At 45.3% G+C, this 12500-nt stretch overlaps 1 protein-coding gene across 1 annotated transcript in view; it reads left to right on the top strand.

Moving 5' to 3' along the window:
- The window catches only part of LOC310773463 (glycoprotein hormones alpha chain-like), a 28646-nt gene that overhangs the window by 6835 nt on the left and 9311 nt on the right, over nucleotides 1-12500 (top strand). Inside the window, exon 2 of the mRNA XM_083633348.1 lies at nucleotides 12335-12370. The gene's annotated coding sequence lies outside the window, so the exon portion shown is untranslated. The remainder of the gene's footprint in view (nucleotides 1-12334; nucleotides 12371-12500) is intronic.

The following is a 12500-nucleotide window of genomic DNA, read 5'->3' as shown; positions in this document are numbered from 1 at the left end:
AAACATTACCAAAGTAATACAGACAAACAAACACCATACCTCGTTGGCTGCATGCTACAAAAAGGGAATAGTCTTCTGGCTTGTAACTGTCCACATATACAATAAGTGAAATTAAAGTATCTGTCGACCAGCATCACTTTCACAGGCGCACCTATGATGTTGCTGCTTGCTGCTTGATGAAGCGTCTCTTCCTCACGTGAGAGCAGCTTAACCAGAGTTTGTAACCTTGGACTAAGACTTCAAAATAAGAGCTCACATTTCAAAATAAAAGTACTATTACTTGTACCAAATGAAATGATGTCTAAATACTAAATGCAGCTTAAATTAACTCTCAAATGCGACATTGGCCTTATAAACATTACACAAAATATACAAATTATGTATAACAGTACTTGCAACAGTTACACCTAGAAAGGTAAGAAGTTATAGCTGAGTTTTACATCATTAATGGTGGTCATAACTAACCATAGCTGTCCAACATGAGATAATAGCAGCAATACCTACCGATACCTACAGATAATACCTACCTACCTACCTACCTATCCATCTACCTACCTATCTACCTACCTACCTACCTACCTATCTATCTACCTACCTATCTACCTACCTACCTACCTACCTACCTACCTATCTACCTACCTACCTACCTACCTATCAACCTACCTACCTACCTACCTACCTACATGTACCTACCTACCTACCTACCTACCTACCTACCTATCTACCTACCTACCTACCTACCTACCTATCAACCTACCTACCTACCTACCTACATGTACCTACCTACCTACCTACCTACCTACCTACCTACTGTACCTACCTATCTACCTACCTACCTACCTATCTACCTACCTACCTACCTATCTACCTACCTACCTACCTACCTACCTACCTACCTATCTATCTACCTACCTACCTACCTACCTATCTATCTACCTACCTACCTACCTACCTACCTACCTACCTACCTATCTATCTATCTATCTATCTATCTATGTTCCTCAGGTCGCTGCTGTCACCCTGACCCTTTCACCACTGCAACAGCTGCCTCTTGTCAATGTGGCTCTGCAGCAGCTGAGGAGGGGAGGAGTGTGTTTAACAGCCTTGGTTCTGGCCAGGAGGGATTGTGTCTGGGGGGGGTTACTAGAGGGAGGGTGTGTGTGTGTGGGCGGGGGGGGGGGGTTACTAGAGGGAGAGAGAGTGTGTGTGTGTGTGTGTGTGTGTGTGTGGGGGGGGGGGGGTTACTAGAGGGAGGGTGTGTGTGTGTGTGGGGGGGTTACTAGAGGGAGGGTGTGTGTGTGTGTGGGAAGGGGGGACACGGAACATCAGGATCCCATTTAGGCCAGAGAGGCTCTTGAGAGTGAGATGGGGCGTCGGCTGGGTATGCGGGGGAGGAAGTGGGAGGTCAGACAGCGCTCAGAGAGGAGTGTCTGTGTGTGTGTGTGTGTGTGTGTGTATGTGTGTGTGTGTGTGTGTGTGTGTGCGCATGCACACGCACGTGTGCGTGTGTGTGTGTGGATGAATGAATGTACCGGTATGTATGTATGCATATATTTTGCCTGTGTGTGCATAGCTGTTATGTTTAATGCAGTTGTTTGTGACTTAATATATTGAGTATTTGTCACCGTTTCCAGCGAATAGTTGTGCTGAGGTTGTGTGTGTAGGTGTCTACATGTGTGTGTGTGTGTGTGTGTGTGTGTGTGTGTGTGTGTCTGTGTGTGGAGGGGGGGGGGGTGTATCATCACTCGTCTCAGTGGAACAGTACAGCACTGTCCCCCTGGCTGCTCTTCCAGGCTAGAGGTCAGGGCTGAGGCATGCGTCTGTCCACATCAGTCCCGAATTAACTCTTGACCTTTGACCTCTCTCTCTGCCAGGCCGGCTGCCAGCCTGCTCCTGCTTCTGACTGTGTGGGACAGGGATGTGTTATCTGCCATTTGTGGGTGCCAGTTTTGATGAGGGCTGCAGCCTGCAGTGGACGGACAATATCCATCTTCTGAAGTCCAGCTCCCCAGAGCACCGATGGAAAACTTGAGTCCGACAGCTACTGGATGTGCGCTGGTGGAGGTGCTCTGGAAACGACTTGAGGGAGAAGAGGGGAGGGCTTTGAAAAGAGGGGAGGGCTTTGAGAAGGAAGGTTGTGGTTGTGGTGACAACGGTGTTAGGTGGATACTGGATATATGAAACCGCCCCTGAAATTGACCATGTCATTATCGGTTGGAAGATAGCAGTTTGTGTTGGTTTCACTTCAAAATCTCCTCTCATATTATTCCTGAAGATATCACTACTCACCGTTTCCCGTCTTTGCTTCTGGCTATTCTGAGCCGGCATTTAATGAATGAGATTTGGAAAATGTCTCTGACACATGGGTGTTAGCTGTCTGATGCACCATGACTCAGCTATGAGCTTGGCTCTGACACATGGGTGTTCTGTCTGATGCACCATGACTCAGCTATGAGCTTGGCAGAGCAGGCTTGAAATAAGACACCAATGTGCTTTTTTCATAAAATACCTCCTGAATGTTACACATATTTAATACATATTCCATCACAGTCCTGAATTCATGATTCCTTTATTGTAACTGCGTGTGTGTGTGTGTGTGTGTGTGTGTGTGTGTGTGTGTGTGTGTGTGTGTGTGTGTGTGTGTGTGTGTTTTCTGGGCTTCGTTCGGTGTTGACCAGCAGCTGTGGTGTTTCTCTGATGTTTATCTGACTGATTTAGTGAGGAAAAGCTCTAAAAGTTAATCTAATATGTTAAATTCTATGGATACAGCTGTGAAGGACTGTCGTTGTATTCACATTTCATCTTCAGTTTTGAACTTTATCAACATTTTGTCACGATTCTTCCACGGACCACGCCCACATTCAAAGTAGCAGAAGAGATGAACATGATAAGTCGTCTTGCATCAGTGTTGACATTTGAACAGTATAAAAATCCTTGCTTTGTCACAAACTGACACAGAGACAGAGGCAGAGGCAGGCGGGAGAGAGGATGGCTTCATTCACAAATATCACCATTGTACTTGCTCTTTTACTCACAACCATTAATCCAGAAGAAGAAATTATTCATTTTGGAGCAGAGGGTGAAGAAACATTTGGATTGGTTCAAATTGCAAACGAGATCATCCCAGCAAGCTACTGTTTGGTCTTCCAGATCAGAGCTGGAGGGAACCGAATGCTGTGGAACTCCTCAGAGATTTCACCTGACAACGCCACGCTGGAAACTGACCTACGGGATCGACTTGAAGTACATGTAGGATATTCTGGTCTTTTTATCAAAAATCTGACTCAGTCAGATGCGGGCCGTTACAGAGTGGATTGCTGGAGAGATGGAGAAGTTTCACTGCAGAGGAACATCACCATCTTTGTCTGTAAAAATGTGACCTTTGCTTCTATACGAGTGGCATCAATGCTGCAGTGTGAAGGGATAAAGAGTGAGGAGAAAGTTCACTGGTTATATACAAATACACCAGATTATGTCTTCATAACCTACATAGAGACTCCATTCGTGCAGACTAGGATGGCTGAGACCAGCCGCTTTCTTGATGTTACATATAACAACAGTGCTGGCCTTTACAGCTGTTTTGTTCTGGAAGCAGAGCGATGTGTCCATGGTCATCACATCAGAGTTTCTGCTACAGGATTGTATTTTGTTGCTTCAGTGAGAGAGAGTGTATTGCTTCCCTGCTTTAACAATGACCCTAACGACACAGAGATAACTTGGATTTACTGGTCTTGGATGAAACCTGACAAAATGATGAGAACAAAAAAAATCCTCGTGTCACTTGGTCCCACGAACTCAACAGGCAGCCAGGATCAGATGTAAATGATGGACCAATGGAGCAAATCCAACCAATGGTCAATGCAAATCACCACATGAAGTTACAACGCATATAAACAAGCCTGATTATCAATTCAAAAGAAAATGAGTGGCAACATGTTGCTGGCTGCAGTGAATGCAGTGAGCGCAACAGACAGAGGAAAAAGGGTAATAAAACTGGTCCGATTTAGAGATGGAGGAGAAAAAAGGCTGATTTGGTGCAATAATCAGAATGTTGTGTATTATAATTATAACATTGCACCTGAAAAATGTATTACTCACTGTATTCACTTCAGTCAGCAGCACCGCACCGGTGTGTGCTCTCATCTCGCCGCTGTGCCAAATGCGCACACACACAGGCAGCCTGTCGCCATGGACCGATTTCTGCCATTAAAAATTCTCTTTCTCCCCTGGCTCCGCTTTTGCACAACACTCGTCTTAACTCGTTGCTTCAAAGTTTTCCACTTGCTGCGGAGGTTTTGCCACGGCTTATCGAACCCTTTCTCCCTAATTTTCCTTTCATTTTCCGCTCCTTTTCCAAAGGAGAAGATGGGTCACATGACGTGCAAATGCGGAAAATGTGTTTCCATTACACTTTTGCGATAAACTGCTATATCGACACGTCTGAAAAACCCCCTCATGAGAGCGCAAAAACTTTTTGCGATATTTGGGAGGTTTTTCGAAATTTACGTTTCCATTACCCGATTTTTATTGCGATATTTAGATTTTGCGCATTTCTGAGGGTAATGGAAACACAGTAGATATGTTCAACCTAGAGTGGCTCAACCCACTTTGGCTCACATAACTTCCTGGCCTAAGGAGGGAGGTCTGCAACTGGACCCTAGTCTCACGTAGTCAGACCCACCCACCATCGACGTCATCAAGCTTCCAGCGATGTAGATATCGGGCTCTATCTTCCCCCTGGCCTTAGGCACTAAACTGGCGTTGAACGCAAAAAAACACGCTTTGCGCCTAACTCGGGAAGATAGCATCATGTTTTTACGCCTCAAAATGCGCTTTACACTGAAGAGGTGTGGCGCAGTGCCAGAATAGGCCAGAATAGGCGTTTCGGCCTTAAATACCAGGCTAACGCTATCTTCCCAACTGCCGTTAATTTTGCGGTTAACGCTTTTCAAAACCAGGCCTTATTCAGTGCGCCGCCCCGGGGATGCACCCACGGCCTTACAGCCTGGTCCCACCAGGCCCGTCTGCGCAGCGTTCCGGCTGCGCCACAGCTTTTCTCCGTCCTCTGCACGTCGGCATGCCCCACAACACGCGTTTCAGAAGCGGAGCACTTCCGGGCGCTACCTGGCAGCTGGATGCAAGATCGCGCGGGATTTACAAGATCGCGCGGGATTTACAAGATCGCGCGATTCTGTGTGTACAATGGGGTGGATGTAAAGAGCACAACACACAACACAGTCTGTCGTTGACTTGCTTTTAATTTGATCATTTTCCCTTGATTGTTGTGCTTCTACCATGGGTAAGTAGGCTGAAATTATTTCTTTATTTGTCATACAGTGCCTGTTAGCAGGAGGAGAACTCTTGCATTTCTTCATCTACTTGAAAGACTACAGGGGGAGGGGGGTATAAGGAGAAGGAGTTGGTATTGGGTCTGCACACGCTGTTTTATTATGAAAATCGACCGGATTCTAGTGCAGTTGCTGTGTCTGATTTCCGGGCTGAACGATCTGCTCTGTGCAGCTTGACGCAGCTTCCAGGCGTCATCCGTGAAAAATAGAACTGCCGCGTATCTTAGCGGAGCGGGGCGCAGAGCCGCTTCTGGGACGCTTCTGATATGCGCCGTTGCGCGGCTGGTGGGATCACACGTGTTGATTAAAATGCCCGCGAGCAGCTCCGACGACCGCGTCGGAGCCGGAACGCGTATGTGATGTGCCAGGTGGGATCCAGCCTTTATTCAATTACTCTTTCTGCCGCTATCTCATTCTCTCTCCCCCCTCTCTCTCTCACTCCCTCTCTCCCTCTCTCTCGCGCGTCAATTTCTGTCCCTATAGCGCACTGCAAGCATCAGATCTGAAATGTAGGCTACACCTCAGAATGACAGAACCATCACTATTTTGGAAGAATTTTGGCCACACTAATTTATATGTCGGCACTAGGCAGGCACAATGACAGATGAAAAAAGTTGTTATACTGTAGTTTTGAGCCCCTGTCATTCAAAGGCTGTTGCATCATCCTACCTCATACCTGTCTGCTGTGCAGAGGGGGAGAAGAAAAAGGCAGCGAGAGAAAACGATGCAATGATTCTTTCCAAACTTTCACCAATCTAATCTCATCATGACATCCAGGGATAGGCTATATTTTTCTAGCCGATGCGTTTAGAACATTCTTCTCACTTTGATCTTGCTATAGTGTAGCGTATTTACATGCTTGCTGTATTTAAACTGCAGTGAGATTTGTTTAAGGAGCATAATGGACAGACGGGGATGGATGTGGGCAGAGAGGGAGGGGGGGAGCTCAGAGCACTTTGGTCGGCTTTTCTGGTCAGACTGGATCGCTCCGTGGAATCGGAGCTTGAAAGAGAAGAGTGTGATTCGTTTACTGCAGTTCGCCAATGGCCACAGTTGTGAATAATTCTACGCTTAAAAGGCGTGGTTAAATGCTTAACGCCGGCTTTAGCGCCGAGGACAAATTAGGGAATGCGCCTGACCACGCCCACTAATAGCGCTGCGCCAGGCCTTAAATTAGCATTTAAGGCCAGGGGGAAGATAGAGCCCATCATCTACGACTGGCACTGCGAGACTAACTGGACCCTTTTGGACTCTGTGGTTTCTGTGCTTTGCTCGCAGCACCTGTGGTGTTTCTTTGTTTCTCTGACTGATTTAGTGATTTAGTGTATGTACTGTATATAATCTCATATATTATGTTAAATTCTATGGATACTGTTGTGAAGAAATGGGGTGCACTGTTTGGATTTCTGATTTTCAGTTTTGAACTCTTTTTTTAAACAGTAGGCTATCAACATATTTTGCAAGATCCTTCCACGCCCACATTCAAAGTAGCAAAAGAGATGAACATGATAAGTCGTATTGCATCAGTGTTGTCAAACGCATTTTGTAAAGTATTAAAACAAATCCTTGCTTTGTCACAACTTGACAGACAGAGGCAGAAGCAGCCTGGAGAGAGGATGGCTTCAGTCACACATATCAGCATTGTACTTAAGTTAAGTTATCCTTTATTCATCCCCATGGGGAAATGCATCCTCTGCATTTGACCCATCCTCTACTAGGAACCTTCCTAGAACTAGGAGCAGTGGGCAGCCGCAGTGCGGCGCCCGGTGACCAACTCCAGTTATTTTGCCATTGCCTTGGTCAGGGGCATTGGCAGGAGTATTAACCCTAACATACATGTGTTTTGGTGGTGGGAGGAAACCAGAGCACCCGGAGAAAACCCACACGAACATGAGGAGAACATGCAAACTTCACACAGAAAGGACCTGGGATGGACCCGGACCCGGGTTCAAACCCAGGACCTTCTTGCTGTGAGGCAACAGTGCTAACCACTGAGCCACTGTGCCGTCCCAAGTCCCGAGCACTCACTCACTCACTCACTCACTCACTCACTCACTCACTCACTCACTCACTCACTCACTCACTCACTCACTGTATAATCAGAAATCTGACTCAGTCAGACTCGAGTGGTTACACAGTGGATTGCTGGAGAGATGGAGAAGTTTTGGTTCAGAGGAACATCACCGTCTTTGTCTGTGGTACTTTGACCTCTGTCTATTATGGAGCAGTGACATCAATCCTGCAGTGTGAAGGGATAAAGAGTGGGGAGAAAGTTCACTCGTTACATACAAATACAAGAGATTATTTGTTCATACCGACATAGATATCCCATTTGTGCAGACTAGGATTTCTTCACAATAACATAATTTATAGTTCAAATATTCATACACACTCCACCAGAGGGGCAAGGGCAGGACAAATTATATCCAAGAGTAAAGCATCAGCTTACTTCAGGCACTGATATCACACTGAGTGAGAGATCAGTGTGAGATCAGTGTCTGAAGTAAGGGTTAGGGTTTACCTTGCTTTACCTTTGGATATAAATTTGTACTTCAAGAGCACCTCGCATTCCTGGAGCCGACCAATGAGCACTCGGTAATTGTCTTTTGTTTGCAGGACAAATTACTTTACCCCGACCAAAGTCTAACTACATAAGGAAAGCTGTAATATACAGGGCTATAGTATCATGGAACCGTCTTCCAGGTGATGTACTGTACGTTCAATCACAGGAAAGGCACATTTTAAAAGGAAACAGATTTTATTTATTTTCACACTAACCACCCTTATTTTATCTTATCTCTTGTCGTATTTTGTGATGTGTGTTTTATAGATTGTAAGTATCTTCTGATTGTAAGTGATATTCTGGTTCTACTAACAGAGGGCTTGAGGACCATGCTACATTGTTCTATCTGATTCTGGATGTACTTTCATCTTTTTTCCTTCTTTTACTCTTAGGGAAGCAATACACTCTCTCACTGACAACTAAATACAATCCTGTAGCAGAAACTGTGATGTGATGACCACGGATACGTTCTGCTTCTTGAACAAAACAGCTGTAACGGCCATCACTGTTACTATATGTAACGATGAAATGAAAGGGGCTGGTCTCAGCCATCCTAGTCTGCACAAATTGTTTATTGTTTATTAAAAAGGATCAAGAAAATCAAGAAAACAAATAGGCTACATTACATGTCAGATAAACAGTGAAATAGAATAAAAGAACATGTCACATAATGCCTAGTTTACACTACAAGACTTTCGCCCGATTTTACACAGGATTTCCAGTTGGGCTCAGTCTGTCTTTGTTGACTCTAGTCTGCAGTTGTTGTGCCAGTTGGCAGCAAAATCTGTTGGTGTATATTGGGTACAGATTTTTAATCTGTTAGTGTAAACTGCCTCCAGATTTCTAGTCTTCAAGGGTAAACTGCCGCCTGATGCCAGTCGGAGCTGCAAGGATTATATCAAACATGTTTGAATTTCAAAGTGAAATGTCTTGTAGTGTATCACAGGCATAACTCAACAGGCAGCCAGGATCAGATGTACATGATGGACGGTCGAGTGTCCGGGAATTACTCCCTTATCATCCCCTCACTGCACATGAACCATGCAGGTGATTACAGCTGCAGGAAGAACGCTTCAAATCAGTTGGTAACTAGATATCAGCTGGTCTGCCCCAACTCTGAGTCTGACAGTGTTCTTCTCAGAGGGAGAGGAGGCTGTACTGGTGTAACTCTGAGCCTGACAGTGTTCTTCTCAGAGGGAGAGGAGGCTGTACTGGTGTAAAACTGACTTCTCTTCTGTGGAAAATGCCATCATATATGGTTCAAACAGACTGATAGAGGAAGCTATCAGGCTCTCATCAGCCATTGGGATGAAATTTGTAGCACCTTTGAAAAGAGGTGGTGATAGGGACAGAACTCTGCTACAGAGAGAAGCCTTCTGGATACACACGTTACAGACTGAACACCCTAGGGCAGGGATACTCAACTTGCTTAGAATAGAATAGAACTTTATTTGCCATTTCAACACATGGTTGATTGGAAATTGTCTTGGTGCAGAAGTGCTCACATAGAATCACATAGAATCACGGGAGACATAGATGCAGAGAGTTCCATACATACAAAAACAAGGAAGTAATAAAAAGGATAATAACACTTGGCTTTTGCTTTGCCCGGGGGCCACTTTCGTGAAATGATAGAAGGCCAGGGGCCAGTTAATAAACAATCTGTAGCGGATTGTAGGTGTCAGATGGAGTTTAGTCTGACAACAATGTTGTGCACACCTGATAGTTACTTAGGTTAAGTACATACATAAGTGCCTGGGTAGCGAGCAGATGGCGGTATTTGACAATTTAGCAGCTAAATCATAGATTATTGAAAGATATTCCATATTCCAGACTGAAATGCGATAACAGAAGTGTGAGTATTGGTCAGAATTACATGAACATTTAGACACTTATTCAGCGGGTATCTTGCATGTTGCGTTCAGGTGCACTGTAATTTTTTTTTCTTTTCTTTTGCAATTCCATCACGGGCCACACAGGGGGCGCACATGAATATATGCTATGTACATTTTCTGTGTATTCTGCAACTTTTCTAAAGTCCTTATCTGTGTACGCTTACCTGGTAACTGATTTGATTAGTGAATGTAGTTCCGGCGGTTTGACTGTATATATACGCCATGTCCGCTTGTCTCGGCACAACGCTGATGAAGGCTACCTGCTGAAACGCGTTCGTTGTGCTGCTGTACAAGCTAAGTATTAAAAACACCTAAAGGACTTTTTTGAGTGCTGGCCTTTTGTTCTCTTTTATGACACACCTCTGGACCTGGAAGGCAAATTCAACATAGCGCTCCTCCCTCCTCCTTTCCAGCCTCTGTCCAGAGGGACATGTATAATCCCCCACACCTCCTCCCTCCTCCTTTCCAGCCTCTGTCCAGAGGGACATGTATAATCCCCCAGACCTCCTCCCTCCTCCTTTCCAGCCTCTGTCCAGAGGGACATGTATAATCCCCCACACCTCCTCCCTCCTCCTTTCCAGCCTCTGTCCAGAGGGACATGTATAATCCCCCACACCTCCTCCCTCCTCCTTTCCAGCCTCTGTCCAGAGGGACATGTATAATCCCCCACACCTCCTCCCTCCTCCTTTCCAGCCTCTGTCCAGAGGGACATGTATAATCCCCCACACCTCCTCCCTCCTCCTTTCCAGCCTCTGTCCAGAGGGACATGTATAATCCCCCACACCTCCTCCCTCCTCCTTTCCAGCCTCTGTCCAGAGGGACATGTATAATCCCCCTCACCTACTCCCTCCTCCTTTCCAGCCTCTGTCCAGAGGGACATGTATAATCCCCCACACCTCCTCCCTCCTCCTTTCCAGCCTCTGTCCAGAGGGACATGTATAATCCCCCACACCTACTCCCTCCTCCTTTCCAGCCTCTGTCCAGAGGGACATGTATAATCCCCCACACCTCCTCCCTCCTCCTTTCCAGCCTCTGTCCAGAGGGACATGTATAATCCCCCACACCTCCTCCCTCCTCCTTTCCTGCCTCTGTCCAGAGGGACATGTATAATCCCCCACACCTCCTCCCTCCTCCTTTCCAGCCTCTATCCAGAGGGACATGTATAATCCCCCACACCTCCTCCCTCCTCCTTTCCAGCCTCTGTCCAGAGGGACATGTATAATCCCCCGCACCTCCTCCCTCCCTCCGACTGCACCTCCTCCCTCCGACTGCCGACTGCTTTTCGGCGGCGCAAAGCACTCTGGGAGTTAGGTGGCATGGTTAGATTTAGGTTGTTTGACCGAGAATTGAACCCCAGGCGTCAGATTGAAAGGCAAGCACCTTACACATTAAGCCATGAGCCCAAGCAGTTAGATTTAGTAGCTCCCGACAGTGGGGATCTGGTGTGCTGTTGTTATGTGTAATGATGGAGTGTGTGTATCGGGGACCATGACCTTGTTAACCCATGTGGAGACTAATGGGGACCTATGGTATCAACTCCACCTTCTACAATGTGTCTCTGCTGGGGATGATCTGCTGCTCCCTGGTCACAGTGAACTTAAATACCTGCAGAAGAAACCTGAAATAGAACCAAGGAGAGAACAGCTTACTGTACCCACCATGCAACTTGTATCTGGATTGCTTCTAAATGTGATTTAGCTGGGTTACATTTACCCCTGGTGTTGAAATACATATTATTTTACTATTTGTTATTCTTATGTTGTGTACATTGAAATCAAATGTCTCTTTACCTTGCATTTAACTTCCTCTTTTAAATCAGACAGTAAATTAAGTATTCTGATAATCCATTTTTGAAATGTGCTGTATGTTACCATCCAATCTACCTGCTATTGCTTGAAGTGTGTGATTCCTCCTGGTTGGACGTTTTTTATTTATCAAATCAAATGAATGTGTTTGTGTAGTATCGCAATATATAATGTAGTAAAATGTGTAGTTTGTGTAACCCATGCTGTGTGTAGATATACAGTATGATGTAGTATATGACTGTGATGATGCTAAAGCCCTTTGAGACATGCTTGTGTGATGATAAGGGGCTATAAACTGAACTGAACTGAACTGAACTGAAGATAGATAGATAGATTTTTATTTCTGTGTCATGCACCATATTCAAGGTGCCCAGCCCGTCTGGGCTTACAAGACACAAATCATTCAAGTTCAACAATACAAACAAATCAACAAACAAGCTACAAAAACGCTCAAACATAAACAAGACAGAGTTATATATTCAGATGAACAGCTTCTCCATTCTGAGTTTCCAAGCCCTCCCAATAAACCTGGCCAAACTGAAGACTTCATCTCTGAACAACCATTCCAACTTGAATGTTTTGTTGTTAATGAGCCCAAATGTGTCTATGACCAACTAGATGCATTTACACCTGGATGTAACACCTGCTGTTTGTTTGTTTGTTTGTTTGTTTGTTTGTTTGTTTGTTTGTTTGTTTGTTTGTTTGTTTGTTTGTTTTTCCTAGCCAATCTAATCGCCCAGCATAGGATACGTGTTAAAGGTGAGGATGTTAAAGTACAGAGAAACAGATAAACATCACAGCTGCTTAACAACACCGAGGGAAGCACAGAAACCACAGAGTGATAAGATGATACTTGGAAAATGTCTTAGTTATCATATTCTCTGCTAAA

Source organism: Poromitra crassiceps, assembly GCF_964638095.1.
Source record: "Poromitra crassiceps genome assembly, chromosome: 3".
Lineage (NCBI taxonomy): Eukaryota > Metazoa > Chordata > Actinopteri > Beryciformes > Melamphaidae > Poromitra > Poromitra crassiceps.
The sequence above is the reverse complement of the archived record's forward strand: the minus strand, read 5'-3'. Positions and strand labels throughout refer to the sequence as shown.